The 18,009-nt window shown below is 43.9% G+C and overlaps 1 long non-coding RNA gene across 1 annotated transcript; it reads left to right on the top strand.

The window, feature by feature from the left end:
* Positions 1-348: 348 nt before the first annotated feature.
* LOC136676316 (uncharacterized) lies at positions 349-1,598 on the top strand. The gene is made up of 3 exons (XR_010796279.1): positions 349-452; positions 1,170-1,287; positions 1,374-1,598. It is a non-coding gene; the product is annotated as an uncharacterized lncRNA (long non-coding RNA).
* Positions 1,599-18,009: the final 16,411 nt, after the last annotated feature.

The following is an 18,009-nucleotide window of genomic DNA, read 5'->3' as shown; positions in this document are numbered from 1 at the left end:
GTGCCTCTGGAGACAATCACCATGGCACCCAACAATCACTGCAAGTGTCTACTTTCTGCAAAATGGTATGAAACTATTATATTTCAGGTGTTTTTTACATAGTAAACGTCAAGTCCTCACAATATACAATATACTCTAACAGTATTGGCATAGGATTTCATTCAAGTCCCCACAAAGCGGCTGTTAAAAAAGAATAAGTTTTATTAAAAAAATAAATAGTTTGATTGGTGTGTTTAGCCTTAAAATAGTTTCTACCACTTATGGGTGTTCCTCTTGTTTATTGTATGTCAACATGTTTTTAATATCGGGCATGTTAGTGACTGTTGTGCCCATTTCAGGTGACAAAAAGTGGAACGACAGCAGACAGCAAAGGTCTGGAGCCAGATTGTGCCTCTGGAGACAATCACCATGGCACCCAACAATCACAGCAAGAGTCTACTTTCTGCAAAATGGTATGAAACTATTATATTTCATGTGTTTTTTATTTAGTAAACGTCAAGTCCCCACAATGTACAATGTACTCTAACAGTATTGGCATAGGATATAAGAGTATAAGAATATAAGAATTTTATTAAAAATAATTAGTTTGATTGGTGTGTTTAGCCTTAAAATAGTTTCAGAATTAGTGTTCCTCTTGTTTATTGTATGGCAACATGTTTTTAATATTGGGCATGTTCTTGGTAGAATAAAGAAGTGATTTACCATTACCTTTTTGTGCACAGTTGAACTGGTGTAAAAACAAGTATCTAGAAATATCTTAGGAACCCCGTAGCAAAACCACAACTTTTGGATAAAAATGGAATGATCGATCGACTTTGTAGCTGCGTTGGATGGTTTTCAGCTGACATATGTAATTGTATGGCATGCTAGCAGTAACTAAGCCCTGTTATTTTTGTGACATATTAAAAAACAATAGTTATGCTCTGCAGCATGTTACAGTTCAGCCCTGTCCTTGATTGGTATCTCTTACTGAGCTGGTCGTGATGAAGGGTGATCATGGATTGACAGCCCCAGCAGCCACCAATATTTATTTTTATTTTTTATCTTTCAGTCTTTTTTTGTTTTTCTTCAGTAAACACTTTTTTCTGGTCATTATCATTATTACTATTATTGGATGTTCTTTGCCACTTGTTCTTTTAGTTTGATGCATTTAATTTGTGTTTAACTAGATTGGAGCAGAACTGGACATAGAAACATCTACAAAGCAAGCCCAGGAAACCAATCAGCATCAGAACCAAACAGCAACACCAGCATCAGAACCAACTAGTACCACATTAGTTCCCAAAGGTATAGTCTGATAAACATTATGGCAAGCTGTTATGAAATGGAAAAACATTGTATGTTTTGACTGATGCTGTCCTGCATTTATTCAGGTGTCAAGGTGGTTAAGAAAAGGAAATGGGAGACCAATGAGGTGAAAGCTGTTGAAAAACATCTGAACAGGTTCATCAAAACTTGCACAGTGCCAGGAAAATAACATTGTGAGGCCTGTATAAAAGCAGAACCTATAGCGTGAATCCTATTGTTGAAAGACAGATTGGTTGGCTGTGAAATTTTTTGTCAAAAACAGAATTACTGCTCTTAAAAGGAAGATGTAAACCAGAATAAAAAGCCATTTACTGCATTAAAATGCGTTTTTGTTTTGTTAATTCATTTATAAAGTTCCTATAGGAAAAAAACAATATTTGATTTCATGGAAAAGTTGGCTGATGTCGTCTTTAGGGTTTTTTATTTTTACAGTTTTACAGTGGCTCAGTAAAGACCCATGAACAATAAAATTGTTATTTTCTTCAGATTGACTGAGAATGTTTTGTATAACACTTTTGGTGATATAAAGAGCCATATACAGCACATTCTTCATCAGTCTGAAGAAACGTCACCATGTTTCTTCAGTTTAAAAGAACCATTTAAACGTTGGGAGTGAGTGTTTCATAAAATGGTTGTTTTCTTTTAATTTTTTTATACTTATTGGGGCCTTGGCAGCTTAAAGTGTTGAGGTGGTTGTACACCTTGTAGATGCTTTTGAAAGTTTTAAGGTATTTATTAATGATTTGTACAAAATACGGCATGGGCAAATGGCAAAAAAAAAAAGAGTTTAAATGGAAATGAATAAATATGTTATTCATATGTCATTTGTCTTTTCTTATAAATATGCATTGTGGCTGCAAACCAGTTGTTAGTAAAATTTGTCCCCAGATTGTTCACAAGTACTTACATTGTACAAAATACTGGGAAGTGTCAGTGTGTGTGTGTGCTGGTCCTCACATGTTTGGAATACCAGAAACAGTCCCCAGAATGTCGGAAAATGTCACATTGCTTTATTAATGTATTTTCTTTATTTTAAAGTGACAGCTGCTGTTCCAGGATCAGTTGAAACATGAATCTGTGTTTCATTTGTTCCTAAAGCCCTTAGAAATGCGTCCCCACAATGTAGGATCCAGCTCGTAGTCCCCAGATAACGCTTCTACAAGTATGTGTGTGTTCTCTGCCCCAATCCTGTGTGTCTGTGTGTCTGTGTGTCTGTTCTCTGCCCCTAATCACTAGTGTGTGTGTGTGTGTGTGTGTGTGTTCTCTGCCCCTAATCACTAGTGTGTGTGTGTGTGTGTGTGTTCTTTGCCCCTAATCACTAGTGTGTGTGTGTGTTCTCTGCCCCTAATCACTAGTGTGTGTGTGTGTGTTCTCTGCCCCTAATCACTAGTGTGTGTGTGTGTGTGTGTGTTCTCTGCCCCTAATCACTAGTGTGTGTGTGTGTGTGTGTTCTCTGCCCCTAATCACTAGTGTGTGTGTGTGTGTGTTCTCTGCCCCTAATCACTAGTGTGTGTGTGTGTGTGTGTTCTCTGCCCCTAATCACTAGTGTGTGTGTGTGTGTGTGTTCTCTGCCCCTAATCACTAGTGTGTGTGTGTGTGTGTGTTCTCTGCCCCTAATCACTAGTGTGTGTGTGTGTGTGTGTTCTCTGCCCCTAATCACTAGTGTGTGTGTGTGTGTGTTCTCTGCCCCTAATCACTAGTGTGTGTGTGTGTGTTCTCTGCCCCTAATCACTAGTGTGTGTGTGTGTGTGTTCTCTGCCCCTAATCACTAGTGTGTGTGTGTGTGTGTTCTCTGCCCCTAATCACTAGTGTGTGTGTGTGTGTGTTCTCTGCCCCTAATCACTAGTGTGTGTGTGTGTGTGTGTTCTCTGCCCCTAATCACTAGTGTGTGTGTGTGTGTGTTCTCTGCCCCAATCACTAGTGTGTGTGTGTGTGTGTTCTCTGCCCCAATCACTAGTGTGTGTGTGTGTGTGTTCTCTGCCCCTAATCACTAGTGTGTGTGTGTGTGTGTGTTCTCTGCCCCTAATCACTAGTGTGTGTGTGTGTGTGTGTTCTCTGCCCCTAATCACTAGTGTGTGTGTGTGTGTGTGTTCTCTGCCCCTAATCACTAGTGTGTGTGTGTGTGTGTTCTCTGCCCCTAATCACTAGTGTGTGTGTGTGTGTGTTCTCTGCCCCTAATCACTAGTGTGTGTGTGTGTTCTCTGCCCCTAATCACTAGTGTGTGTGTGTGTGTGTTCTCTGCCCCTAATCACTAGTGTGTGTGTGTGTGTGTTCTCTGCCCCTAATCACTAGTGTGTGTGTGTGTGTGTTCTCTGCCCCTAATCACTAGTGTGTGTGTGTGTGTGTGTTCTCTGCCCCTAATCACTAGTGTGTGTGTGTGTGTGTGTTCTCTGCCCCTAATCACTAGTGTGTGTGTGTGTGTGTGTTCTCTGCCCCTAATCACTAGTGTGTGTGTGTGTTCTCTGCCCCTAATCACTAGTGTGTGTGTGTGTTCTCTGCCCCTAATCACTAGTGTGTGTGTGTGTTCTCTGCCCCTAATCACTAGTGTGTGTGTGTGTTCTCTGCCCCTAATCACTAGTGTGTGTGTGTGTTCTCTGCCCCTAATCACTAGTGTGTGTGTGTGTTCTCTGCCCCTAATCACTAGTGTGTGTGTGTGTTCTCTGCCCCTAATCACTAGTGTGTGTGTGTGTTCTCTGCCCCTAATCACTAGTGTGTGTGTGTGTTCTCTGCCCCTAATCACTAGTGTGTGTGTGTGTTCTCTGCCCCTAATCACTAGTGTGTGTGTGTGTGTGTGTGTGTTCTCTGCCCCTAATCACTAGTGTGTGTGTGTGTGTGTGTGTGTGTGTGTGTTCTCTGCCCCTAATCACTAGTGTGTGTGTGTGTGTGTGTGTGTGTGTGTGTGTGTGTTCTCTGCCCCTAATCACTAGTGTGTGTGTGTGTGTGTGTGTGTGTTCTCTGCCCCTAATCACTAGTGTGTGTGTGTGTGTGTGTGTGTGTTCTCTGCCCCTAATCACTAGTGTGTGTGTTCTCTGCCCCTAATCACTAGTGTGTGTTCTCTGCCCCTAATCACTAGTGTGTGTGTTCTCTGCTCCTAATCACTAGTGTGTGTGTTCTCTGCCCCTAATCACTAGTGTGTGTGTGTGTTCTCTGCCCCTAATCACTAGTGTGTGTGTGTGTGTTCTCTGCCCCTAATCAATAGTGTGTGTGTGTGTGTGTTCTCTGCCCCTAATCACTAGTGTGTGTGTGTGTGTTCTCTGCCCCTAATCACTAGTGTGTGTGTGTGTGTGTGTGTGTTCTCTGCCTCTAATCACTAGTGTGTGTGTGTGTGTGTGTGTGTGTGTTCTCTGCCCCTAATCACTAGTGTGTGTGTTCTCTGCCCCTAATCACTAGTGTGTGTGTTCTCTGCCCCTAATCACTAGTGTGTGTGTTCTCTGCCCCTAATCACTAGTGTGTGTGTTCTCTGCCCCTAATCACTAGTGTGTGTGTTCTCTGCCCCTAATCACTAGTGTGTGTGTTCTCTGCCCCTAATCACTAGTGTGTGTGTTCTCTGCCCCTAATCACTAGTGTGTGTGTTCTCTGCCCCTAATCACTAGTGTGTGTGTTCTCTGCCCCTAATCACTAGTGTGTGTGTTCTCTGCCCCTAATCACTAGTGTGTGTGTTCTCTGCCCCTAATCACTAGTGTGTGTGTTCTCTGCCCCTAATCACTAGTGTGTGTGTTCTCTGCCCCTAATCACTAGTGTGTGTGTTCTCTGCCCCTAATCACTAGTGTGTGTGTGTGTGTGTGTTCTCTGCCCCTAATCACTAGTGTGTGTGTGTGTGTGTGTGTGTTCTCTGCCCCTAATCACTAGTGTGTGTGTGTGTGTGTGTTCTCTGCCCCTAATCACTAGTGTGTGTGTGTGTGTGTGTGTGTGTGTTCTCTGCCCCTAATCACTAGTGTGTGTGTGTGTGTGTGTGTTCTCTGCCCCTAATCACTAGTGTGTGTGTGTGTTCTCTGCCCCTAATCACTAGTGTGTGTGTGTGTGTTCTCTGCCCCTAATCACTAGTGTGTGTGTGTGTGTGTGTGTGTGTGTGTTCTCTGCCCCTAATCACTAGTGTGTGTGTGTGTGTGTGTGTGTTCTCTGCCCCTAATCACTAGTGTGTGTGTGTGTGTGTGTGTTCTCTGCCCCTAATCACTAGTGTGTGTGTGTGTGTTCTCTGCCCCTAATCACTAGTGTGTGTGTGTGTGTTCTCTGCCCCTAATCACTAGTGTGTGTGTGTGTGTGTGTGTGGGTGTGGTTCCTCCTGGAGAGCTCTGTGTTTCCTGGTGATTGACAGGTCTCTGGCCAATCAGAGTTCAGCAGGGTTTACACCTCACATTAGTCCCTGCTCAGTTACAACACAGAGAGAGGAAGTGTAACAGTGACCTGTTGTTTGCCGAATAGTGAACCCACATCCATCTACAGTTAAACTTCAGATCTAGCCAAATACTGACCTCACTGTGTCTCCTCCATCAGTCGGCATTAACCCCGTCAGCTCCAGCACATATTTGTTAATGAGTTTAACCCTTTAAGCGCTGAGTTTAATCAATCTTTTTCTACATCAATGATAACGTGGTGTGGACATTAACAGGTGAAACGATTAAAGTCACGTCCTCAGCTCTGAGCTTATCCTTTATTTTGATGTTTTCACAGAGTTCTGACTCTTTCAGGATCAGACACAGAGATCACTGTTATAAATGATTATTAATGAGTTTTAAGGTGTTTACAGCCTAATTAATAACCATGACGTAAACAGAGTTGTATGCCATTTATAAACCCTTATTCTAACGTCATAATAATCAGTGGGCCTCCAACTCTGCTCTCAGTCACCAGCCGTGGTCCGCTGTGTCCTTGCGTACGGCTAAACGGAAGTAGCTCTGTGTGGGATGAAGTGTTTTAGCGCTAATATAAACCCTCCAGGCTAATGCTAACGTCCTCCACCTTTTTCCTGCTCTCAGACACATGGCTCAGCTTTTCTCTCTGTGTGTGAACACCGCCGAACTGCTACAATTCCTGTTCCCTTTATAAACATCCCGCTGGGGTTCCGCAACAGGAGGCTACAGCGCTAACGGCTACGCTAACTGGTGATATCCACAGATCCAGGGCCAGATGGTCGTCTGAAACTCCTCCAGACCACGGCTCCAGACTTTATGGAGATGAAGGATTTATGCTAATCACATCTCCACAAACACTTCATGTTAGAGCTGAATTCAGCTGTTTATCTCAGTCCGATATTGTTTACTGATTATTGATCATGTTCATCTGGTTTCTTCTGATCTGACCAGAGCTGTTTCTGTGATAAAAGCAGGGTTTAATTTATAATTTCTTCAAACAGACAAACCTGAGCATATCAGAGTGGGATAAAACGAGACGTTCTGATTCTGCTCCGCTTTTGACGTCAAGTGCAGAGACTTTAGAATGGCCCCGCCCCCTCATCTGTGTCTGTCCAGTCACAGCGCTGGACCCGCGTTTATGTGAGAGCGCAAAGACGAGGTTAAACTCAGCGAAACAGACACAACGAGCGCGGAGAAATAAGAGCACTGAGTAAAAACGGAGAAGAAAGAGAACACAGTGAAAACGGCTAAAAACCAGAGCTTCTGCTCCTCGATCCTCACTGCTGTGCGCTCGGGGTCGGGGTGAACAGCGAGCGGCTCATTATCATTTAAAGGAACAGGTGCTGAAAGCGGGCGTTCTGAACAGGGCTGTTTACACAGGGGGAGAACACTGCTGTGGGGCTTGTGGGGTTTGGACCAAAGCAGGTCACAGACGTTTCATTAAGAAACAGACAGTCCATTAAGACTCCAGAGAACACAGTTCCACTGTTCCACACACCAGAGGAACCCCAACGCTCCAGAGAACACAGTTCCACTGTTCCACACACCAGAGGAACCCCATCACTCCAGAGAACACAGTTCCACTGTTCCACACACCAGAGGAACCCCATCGCTCCAGAGAACACAGTTCCACTGTTCCACACACCAGAGGAACCCCATCGCTCCAGAGAACACAGTTCCACTGTTCCACACACCAGAGAAACCCCATCGCTCCAGAGAACACAGTTCCACTGTTCCACACACCAGAGAAACCCCATCGCTACAGAGAACACAGTTCCACTGTTCCACACACCAGAGGAACCCCATCGCTCCAGAGAACACAGTTCCACTGTTCCACACACCAGAGGAACTCCATCACTCCAGAGAACACAGTTCCACTGTTCCACACACCAGAGGAACCCCATCGCTCCAGAGAACACAGTTCCACTGTTCCACACACCAGAGGAACTCCATCACTCCAGAGAACACAGTTCCACTGTTCCACACACCAGTGTGTATAAAAACCCTGCCTTTGTAAAAAAAATAAACCTGTACCTGTGCAATGCTGCCAGCAGAGGGAAGCATTTCCTTACAGAGCCTCTGTGTTTCTGACAGCATCTTCAGCCAGTGACAGTCTTACACTAACATACACCAACCAGCCACTGCACTTGCTTTAATTTGCTTCAATTTAATCGTTTTATTTATTTATTTATTTATTTATTTTATGTTTGATCCTTATCTGTATTGCTTTTAAAGGCAACGTCTATAACTGTAAGAGCAAATTTTTTAGCTCTGCATATTTTAAGGCAGAATGATGTCTGAGTAATATGTGACCATCTTTTAAGGTGGAGCGGTGTGTGTGAGTAAGAAGCGACTATCTTTTAATGTGGAGCGCTGTGTGTGAATAAGAAGCGACTGTATCTTTTAAGGTGGAGCACTGTGTGTGAATAAGAAGCGACTGTATCTTTTAAGGTGGAGCGATGTGTGTGAGTAAGAAGCGAATGTATCCTCTAATGTGGAGCGGTGTGTGTGAATAAGAAGCGACTGTATCTTTTAAGGTGGAGCGGTGTGTGTGAGTAAGAAGCGAATGTATCTTTTAAGGTGGAGCACTGTGTGTGACTAAGAAGCGACTGTATCTTTTAAGGTGGAGCAGTGTGTGTGAATAAGAAGCGACTATCTTTTAAGGTGGAGCGGCGTGTGAGTAAGAAGCGAATGTATCTTTTAAGGTGGAGCACTGTGTGTGAATAAGAAGCGACTGTATCTTTTAAGGTGGAGCGATGTGTGTGAGTAAGAAGCGACTGTATCTTTTAAGGTGGAGCAGTGTGTGTGAATAAGAAGCGACTGTATCTTTTAAGGTGGAGCGGTGTGTGTGAGTAAGAAGCGACTGTATCTTTTAAGGTGGAGCGTTGTGTGTGAGTAAGAAGTGACTGTATCTTTTAAGATGGAGCGGTGTGTGGACTGGAGAGCAGCACATGGAGAGGACTTGGGAAGGAGAGGGGGTGGTTTCCTCTGCTCCTCCAAAAGTTACATAGTGTAGTTTCTGCAGCTGAGCCAGGAGTGGTAATGACAGAGTCTCTGTTCTCCCTGTTACAATGTTCCACTACATCACAATGATTGTAAAGCTGTAACTTTATGGTAAAATAGTACGTAGTGTTGCTTTAAATATGTGGATACACAGTTTACAGGTTTAATCAAACACACTGTCAATGATTAAAGATACAATCAGTGAAAATCTGTGATCTCACAGCCACTCCACGGTCTGATCATGAAGATTAAAGCTCTCACCTCTCTTTTCCAAAAGGACACACACACACACACACACACACTGCTGTCCTTGCTGTGATTGATGTTGATCCGGAGTGTGTTTGATTGACAGTGGCTTGTTACTGTTTGTTTTTACTTTGTTCATATCTGTGTTTGACCTTTAGTGACCTTTCATAGCGATGAATGACATCATAGACCAGCTCCCACAATGGATAACTGAAGCAGAAATCTGTGAAAGGTAGAGATAACACACACACACACACACACGTTTTCATGCTTTACTGAGACTTTGCCTAGAGTTCCATACGTTTTGTTTAGACTCACTCTAACCTTAACCACCTCTAACCTAATCCTAGCCTAATTCTACCATAATCCTAACGCTAACCACTGTCCACATGAAACAAGAGAAGTCTCATTTCTACTGGACTCCATTCATCTTTCCTCCTCCTCCACCAGGTGAATCAGGTCCTGGTTCTGGAAGCGGGTTCTTTTTTAATGGCTGTTCTCTCGTGGTTCAGAGCGAGTCGAGTAGGGACTAAACCGTGGCGTGTAAACCTTGCAGAGCGCTGATTGTCCAGAGAGAGTCGTCACTCTACGCCACGCAACGCAGACGACCAGCACCAACTCTCCATCTGTAAAATCTCCAGCTGCAGCAGAGATCACGTTTGTTTTTATCCGACTCACGACGGCAGCTCGTAAAATGACGCCGTGGTTTTTTGAAGAGGTTCAAACGCTCCTTGGATCGGTGGCCGACGAAAGAATCCAGCGAGAGCTGGACGCTGCAACAAGGAAGGAACAAACTCTACTGACCTGTCTGAACTGATGACGGAGCTGTGTTCAGTCCCAAACAACAACAACACGCCAATACACCATGAGTAAACACCGCTTAACGTTACCGCCGCCGAGCTACACTGAGTCTACAGAGTCTCTGTGGAGTGTTGATGATGATGATGGAGGACAGTGTCCCTCATTTAAACACCACCCCCTTCTCCAACTACAGTCAGACACCAGCCCTGTGTCTCCCACCGTCCACTGTCCTCACTTTCTGTGAGGGGCTTTTAGAGGAGGACATCTGCTTCCATTCACCTCCACTGTCCACTGTCCCCCACCGTGTACTGTCCTCACTTTCTGTGAGGGGCTTTTAGAGGAGGACCAGGATCAGAGGGTGCAGACCACCAGACAGACTCTAAAGAACGGGAGATTGAGGGGCTCTTTTGCTTTTGATTAATTTGGTTTCCTTCCTGTCTTCTATCATCCCTTCTTCTTTTTTCTGTCCTCTGTTTCGTGATTGAATTGGGACGCGGCCAGATTTACAATCACTTTATAAAGCACCTCTCTCTCTCTCTCTCTCTCTCCTCATGTACCATAATGACTTGGTGATGCATTGTTGGTAATGGAAAAAGGAGATAGAAGATAGGGAGGGGAGAGAGATAGAGAGACAGAGTGGAGGAGGAGGAGAGAGAAGAGGGAAATAAGACAGCGTACCCTTGAGATTGAAAATCAAATTCCTCTTTAACCCCAAGACAAATTGATTCTCTAACCTGACTCACTCGTGTCCTGCGTCGTGTTGAATAAAAGAATTAAAGAATAAAACACAGCGGAGAGTTTCTGAACCCGTGAGCAGTGTTTAAAAGGAACATTACCCCCCCACACACACCTCCGTGACCCCCCCCCCCCCCCATACACACACACACTCACAGAGGAACACAGTTCTGTTTCTTAATGAAACGTCTGTGACCTGCTTTGGTCCAAACCCCACGAGCCCCACAGCAGTGTTCTCCCCCTGTGTAAACAGCCCTGTTCAGAACGCCCGCTTTCAGCACCTGTTCCTTTAAATGATAATGAGCCGCTCTCTGTTCACCCCGACCCCGAGCGCACAGCAGTGAGGAGCGAGGAGCAGAAGCTCTGGTTTTTAGCCGTTTTCACTCTGTTCTCCTTCTTCTCCGTTCTCGTTTTTCTCAGTGCTCTTATTTGTCCCGATTTAGCACCAGACTGTAAACCCTGTCCCATTTAAGGTGGACTAGAGGCACCAGACTGTAAACCCAGTCCCATTTAATGTGGAATAGAGGCACCAGACTGTAACCCCTTTCCCCTTTAAGGTGGATTGAAAGCACCAAAATGTATCAGCTGCCCCAGTTAAGGTGGACTGGAGGCGACTGAAAGCAACTGCTGCCCCATTTAAGGTGGATTGGATGCACCACAGTGTAACTCGTGCCCCATTTAAGGTGGACTGGCTGCACTACAATATAACTCGTGCCCCATTTAAGGTGGAATGGGAGCGCCACAGTGTAACTCGTGCCCCATTTAAGGTGGACTGGATGCACCACAGTGTAACTTGTGCCCCATTTAAGGTGGACTGGCTGCACTACAGTATAACTCGTGCCCCATTTAAGGTGGAATGGGAGCGCCACAATGTAACTCCTGCCCCATTTAAGGTGGATCAGAATAATTAGGTTGTAGAGACTATTGAATCAGAGGTTCAGCACTAAACCTATTTTGAATATGGCCACCCCATGCAGACCCACATTATGGAGCATAATCTGGGTCATTCAAGGACAGCGGAGCAGTTTGATCCTTTATCTTGCGGAGGTTAAACTTCATAGAAAATACTGTAGAAATTATTAACATTTTTATGCAACCGCTGTTCATTATTTCACCTAATTTCCAAAGGGATTCATGTTTTTATTTAATGTAAGTGGAATAAATTCTACCTCGCCCCTGCTCAAATGCCCCCCCCCCCCCCCAGCCACTCCTCTGCCAACGCTCCAGTTTCAGATTAGCACGCTAGTGCTGAATTAGCATTTAAAGCTGAATTGACACTCAGCTTGTCGCCATGGTGCAGGCTTTGTCTCCCACATCACCTGGCCTAGTTTCCTGCTCCGAGTTACAGCAAATGCCACATGATTAATCTCACTGCAAACAGCCCCCCACGCCCTGCACCACCTCCTCCCCCCGTCCCCGCTGTGTCCTCACCTGTTTATAAACACACAGCCGCCACCAGGGCCTTTTTAAAATTCTCTACCACACACAAAGTTAACTCTTCTCTACACACTCCAGTTCAGGGTCACGGTGAGTCTGAAGCTTACCCGGAATCATAGGGCGCAAGGCGGGAACAAACCCAGGAGTGGGCACCAGTCCCTCAAAGGGTGACACACACGCACGAACACTTTTGAGTCATCGATCCACCTTCCAACGTATGGGAGGACACCGTAGCACCCGGAGGAAACCCAGCAGAGAAATCTCAGCCCCAGAAACACACAGAGACGGAGCAGGTTCTTGTTTTATTTCCTTTTATTTATTTTATAACGCTCCGTAAAGGAACGCCCAGCTCCACTGCGCCATCACACTTTATTTCAGACTCGCCCACGGATGCCCTCACAGTTCCTTGGTTTCAGCTGGGAACTGACTTTTCTCTTTCTGGAACCTGGTGGTTGGTGTAGCACAGTGGTAGCATTGTCTTGTGAGACCTGGGTTTGATTCCCAGTTCGGACAACCAGTCTGTGCTACACCAATAGGAGTCTTTGGGCAAGACTCCTAACGCTGCTCTGTAAGTCGCTCTGGATATGACCGTATTTATATGATACATATAATGTCTTAAATGTAAATGTTTATGTCGGTGGATATGTGCAAAACGGTTCCAAATCAGGTTCTTGAATAAGAACGTTCTGATCCCTCACTGGTGGAAATATACTGAACGTGCCCTTCCCAACACCCAACAGTGCCCTCAGTCGACTTCAGACCCTATGCCCCCTGTGTTCTCTGGAACGTCTGAGAGGAATGTGGACAGAATCTTCTGCCAGCCTTCCCCAGCACTCCCTCACTACACGGCTGGGCCTACCAGATCTGTCCGGCCCCCGTCTTGTCCAGTTCACTCCTCGTACCCCAGTGCTCGGATCAAGAGACACCACCCCGGGGTTCTTTGGTCCAGGCCACTCTGGCCTCGAGCCCTGAGTTCACTGCAGACGACCAGTAACCTCCCATTCACAGATACGCCCTCCAATATCTCACTAAAAACAGCCTTCTTTCTCCTCCACATCCAACCCATCCCCCTCTCCCTCTCTCCGTCTCAGAGCTGTCACTTCACGCCGTGTGGAAAAAGCCCTGAGCCGATTGGACGACCTTGGCAAAGCTCATTTGCATAACCCCCAGCATCCTCTCTGCCAGAGTGACACTCTGCGTTAGGGCATGAAAATATTCTTCACATACACACACACACACTAAATACCCAAATACACACACACTACACACCCAAATACACATAACGCACACACCCACACAAAACACATACACACACACAAAACAGAAAGAAAAGAGTCAAAGTAATAAATACCAACTACACACACACACAAAGATACTCTCTCACCACTCACTCTCTCACTCACCCACTCCCTCACCCTCACTTTCTCACTCATCCACTCCCTCACTCTCACTCTCTCACTCCCTCACTCACTCACTCCCTCACTCTCTCACCACTCATTCTCTCTCACCCACCCACTCCTTCACTCACCCATTCCCTTACTCTCACCCACTCCCTCCCTCACTCACTCACTCTCACACCATTCATTCTCTCTCACTCTCACTCACCCACTCTTTCACTCACCCACTCCCTCACACTCACCCACTCCCTCACTCTCACTCACCCACTCCCTCACTCTCACTCACCCACTCCTTCAAACTCTCACTCACCCACTCTCTCACTCTCACTCTTTCACTCACCCACTCCCTCACTCTCACTCTCTCACTCACCACTCCCTCACTCACCCACTCCCTCACTCTCTCACTCGCCCACTCCCTCACACTCACTCTTTCACTCACTCTCACTCTCTCATTTACCACTCCCTCACTCTCACTTTCTCAATCACCCACTCCCTCTCTCTCACTCACCCACTCCCTCACTCTCTCACTCACCCAGTCCCTCACTCTCTCACTCACCCACCCACTCTCACTCCCTCATTCACTGTTACTCACTCGCCCACTCCCTCACTCACCCACTCTCACCTACTCTCTCACTCTCCCTCTTTCACTCACCCACTACCTCACTCTCACTCACCCACTCCTTCACTCTCTTACTCACTCACTCACTCTCACTCACTCCCTCACTCACCCACTCTCACTCACCTACTCTCTCACTCTCCCCCTTTCACTCACCCACTACCTCACTCTCACTCACCCACTCCTTCACTCTCTTACTCACTCACTCTCACCCTCTCCCACACTCACTCTCTCACTCACTCACTCACCCACTCCCTCACTCACTCACCCACTCCCTCACTCACCCACTCCCTCACTCTCTCACTCCCTCACTCTCTCACTCCCTCATTCACTCACTTACTCACTCACCCACTCACTCTCTCTCTCCCCCTTTCACTCACCCACTCCCTCATTCTCTCACTCACTCCCTCACACTCACCCTTTCACTCACCCACTCCCTCACACTCACCCTCACCCTCTCACTTACCCACTCCCTCACTCTTACTCACCCACTCCCTCACTCTTTCACTCACCCACTCCCTCACTCTTACTCACCCACTCCCTCACTCTTACTCACCCACTCCCTCACTCTCACTCACCCACTCCCTCACTCTCACTCACCCACTCCTTCAAACTCTCACTCACCCACTCTCTCACTCTCACTCTTTCACTCACCCACTCCCTCACTCTCACTCTCTCACTCACCACTCCCTCACTCACCCACTCCCTCACTCTCTCACTCGCCCACTCCCTCACACTCACTCTTTCACTCACTCTCACTCTCTCATTTACCACTCCCTCACTCTTACTCACCCACTCCCTCACTCACCCACTCTCTCACTCTCTCACCCACTCCCTCACTCTCTCACTCGCCCACTCCCTCACACTCACTCTTTCACTCACTCTCACTCTCTCATTTACCACTCCCTCACTCTTACTCACCCACTCCCTCACTCACCCACTCTCTCACTCTCTCACCCACTCCCTCATTCTCTCACTCTTTAACTCATTCATGTTTAGGAGCTCCCACAGTGACACTGTGATATATTTTTTCAGGCTTCACACTGAAGTCTCTGTTGAGGAGAAATTCATTCAAAACACATTTCAAAGAAACAGTGAAAGGAACTTATTTAAAATATATTCAATAATAAAGAATGGTAAAGTGTTGATCGGAGAGAGCAGCGGTGTTTGAGTGGGTGGAGGATTCTGAAGCATCAGTCTGGTCCAGTTCCTGGGGTTAAGAGGAAATAGTGGAGTTTATTGCTCGTTTTTAATGGTCATTATTCCCATAAACACTTTACACATTTAAATATTGTACATTCATTCACCACTTTAAAAAATAAAAGTCCCCAAAAGCCATAGAAGTGAAATTATGTTTGCAACATGTTTAACTTATGTTTATGTTCCTGAACAACCCTTTCCTCAGTTTACAGATATTCCACAAATGTAACGTCCTCATTCTGAACCTCACTGAAAAACATCAAAGAAAACGTTCCTTCATGTTCCTCACACAGCCATCAAACATTCCCACACTGTCATTTAATTATTTATTCATTTAAATATTTATTTTCATTTTATCAATGTTTAAAAATGTTGTCATGATGTTGATTTTGAAAGAGTCAGATGTTTTTAAAATATACATTAAGTAAATATTAATATAATTAGTATATATTATGCAAATTAATATATTTAACATTTGAATTGATCATTTTATATTAAATATTTCACTCATTAATTTGAAGCCATTGTTCACAGAGTGACAATGACATTTAGACTCTTTTATTATTATTTCATGTCTTTGATTTTTCACCAAATACATCCAGGTTGGTTTTCTCCATTCTACATAATAATTGAGATTGTGTTTATTAAGTGCTTATTACAGAACTACGTAAAGCACAGCTCTGAAATGTCTGCATCAATCAAAAGGATCATTTTCCAGAAAATTTATATTGAAATCGATGGCGTATTTCACTGAAAACTCACAGTGAGTTCTATCTCCGCCCTTTAAAGGTTTTTACTCTTTTTTTTCAACACGTCCAGACTTTTATTATTTAAAAAAATCTAAAGTAAATCAGTGTGAAATAAAGGAATCCAGCTGTGAAAAATCCCTCTTTTTTATTACGGTAATTATCCTCAAACGGACTGGTCTTCTCATTATTTTACAACATTTTACTGCTATTGTTTAATCAGACGTTTTTACAATATATTCTTTAGTTAAGTGAAAGTGTTTTTACATGCGTCCGGACCCACGTTCCCCGCCTCTGAAACACAAAGATGGATAAAGGCACGTGATTCTGTGCAGAAGTGACCTGTCTGTAAATAAACAGTGTGAAAAACAGATGAATAACAAAAACAAACAAACTCTCCCACTTTGTTGCCATTAATAACGGCGTAGTTATGCATTAATAATGCATGCTACAACAGCGTAATAAAGAGTGGCGTATTCACTGTTAAAGATGGATTAAAGGAGTGTAGCATATGTCAATAACAAGTGCATTAATTATAGTTTTATTCGTGTATTTAAACAGGTGTTATGATGAAAACTGCATAAAGACAAGAGTAAATGAGTGTATCCTAATTACAATTAATACAGTGAGTTACATAATTTCATTTATTTACAGTACGTTTACGTAGATACAGCATTACTCTATTTACACAGGTGTATCCTGATATTTACTACATAAATACGTGCAGTTACATAAGGTATAAGATGAATGAAAAGGAAAGTTAATATATTTATATTTATATTTATATGTTTTTACAGGAGCAATGCTACGGTAGTCCATCTGTACCAGTGAATATACCACAGTTAATTACATTGTTATTACATGTCTTATTCATACATAGAACTACGTATTTCTTAGAGACAATAAAAAGCAATAAATAAAGACTAAATAAACAAACAAACAAAAAAGCTGGTGTAAAACTTCTGCCCTGAATAAAGTCACGATTCCGTGTTTTGTTCTAACGCTTCAGATATGTGTCGGGATAAGTCTCTATTCTCCATGTTTATCTGATGGTAATAAGCAGAAATAAAGAACCTTTCACTTTCATTTCACTTCGTAGTTCTTCACTGAACTGATAAAGTGATGCATTGAATTTATTCATTTAAAGTTCCCACATCAATAAAACACTAGAGATGAAGTAAATGTAGTGAATAACTCCAGCTTTACACCGTTTTCAGCCCCTGGTTTACATTAAAGCTTTATTAAGTTTACAATTGAGATCTAAATATCACAAACAGAACATTAATATCTTACAAGTTTAATTCATTTAAAGGGTTTTTTAATGATAAACAACATAATGTTCACAGTTTTCTGATCAGCTCTGAACTACCATTCTGGATTCATTCGGAAACAAACCCGGACGTATAAATGTATAAAGGTTAAGTGTTTTATTACAAGTTTGTTTCCAAGCGTTTGATAAGTGTCACATTCTCTAAACAATTTAAACCAGGGGTGTCAAACCAAATCCATGGAGGGTCGTGTGGGTGCAGGTTTTCTTTCCAACCACGCAAAAGCCCCACACTACTGAAAGTCAAGATCTACTGATTAGATCCAATGATTAAAAACAGGTGGAATGAGGTGTGGCTTCTGCGTGGTTGGAAAGAAAACCTGCACCCACATGGCCCTCCGTGGATTTGGTTTGACACCCCTGATTTAAATTGATTTAAAAGCATTTATTTTAATGGAATCAGTGAGAAATTTAAGCAGCAATTGATTTCTCAGGTTTTTTTTAAAATGGTATTTAATTAAAAATGAAAGGGCTGAATTAGTGGATAAATCTCTGGTTAATTAGGGGTTAAATTAATGAAAGAGCAGAACCTTTCCTTTGGTGAGAACTTTCACCGTCTTTGGGTCACTTTACTGTGGAGTAACTGGACGACAATAATTTAACCTCAGCCCCCAGTCTCTGAGACTGACTTACAGTGGGAGTCTGGAGTTAGTGATAGATCCATCAATTGATTGACTGATTGATAAATTGATTGATTGATTGATTAATTGATTAATTGATTGATTGATTAATTGATTGATTTATTGATTAATTGATTGATTGATTGACTGATGTGGCCGTTTGAATGAAGTAAATTCAATGCAGTCAGTGTCTACTGCCCCCCCCCCCCACCCTCCGGTCT

This window comes from Hoplias malabaricus, chromosome X2 (assembly GCF_029633855.1).
Source record: "Hoplias malabaricus isolate fHopMal1 chromosome X2, fHopMal1.hap1, whole genome shotgun sequence".
In the NCBI taxonomy this organism is placed as follows: domain Eukaryota; kingdom Metazoa; phylum Chordata; class Actinopteri; order Characiformes; family Erythrinidae; genus Hoplias; species Hoplias malabaricus.
The sequence above is the reverse complement of the archived record's forward strand: the minus strand, read 5'-3'. Positions and strand labels throughout refer to the sequence as shown.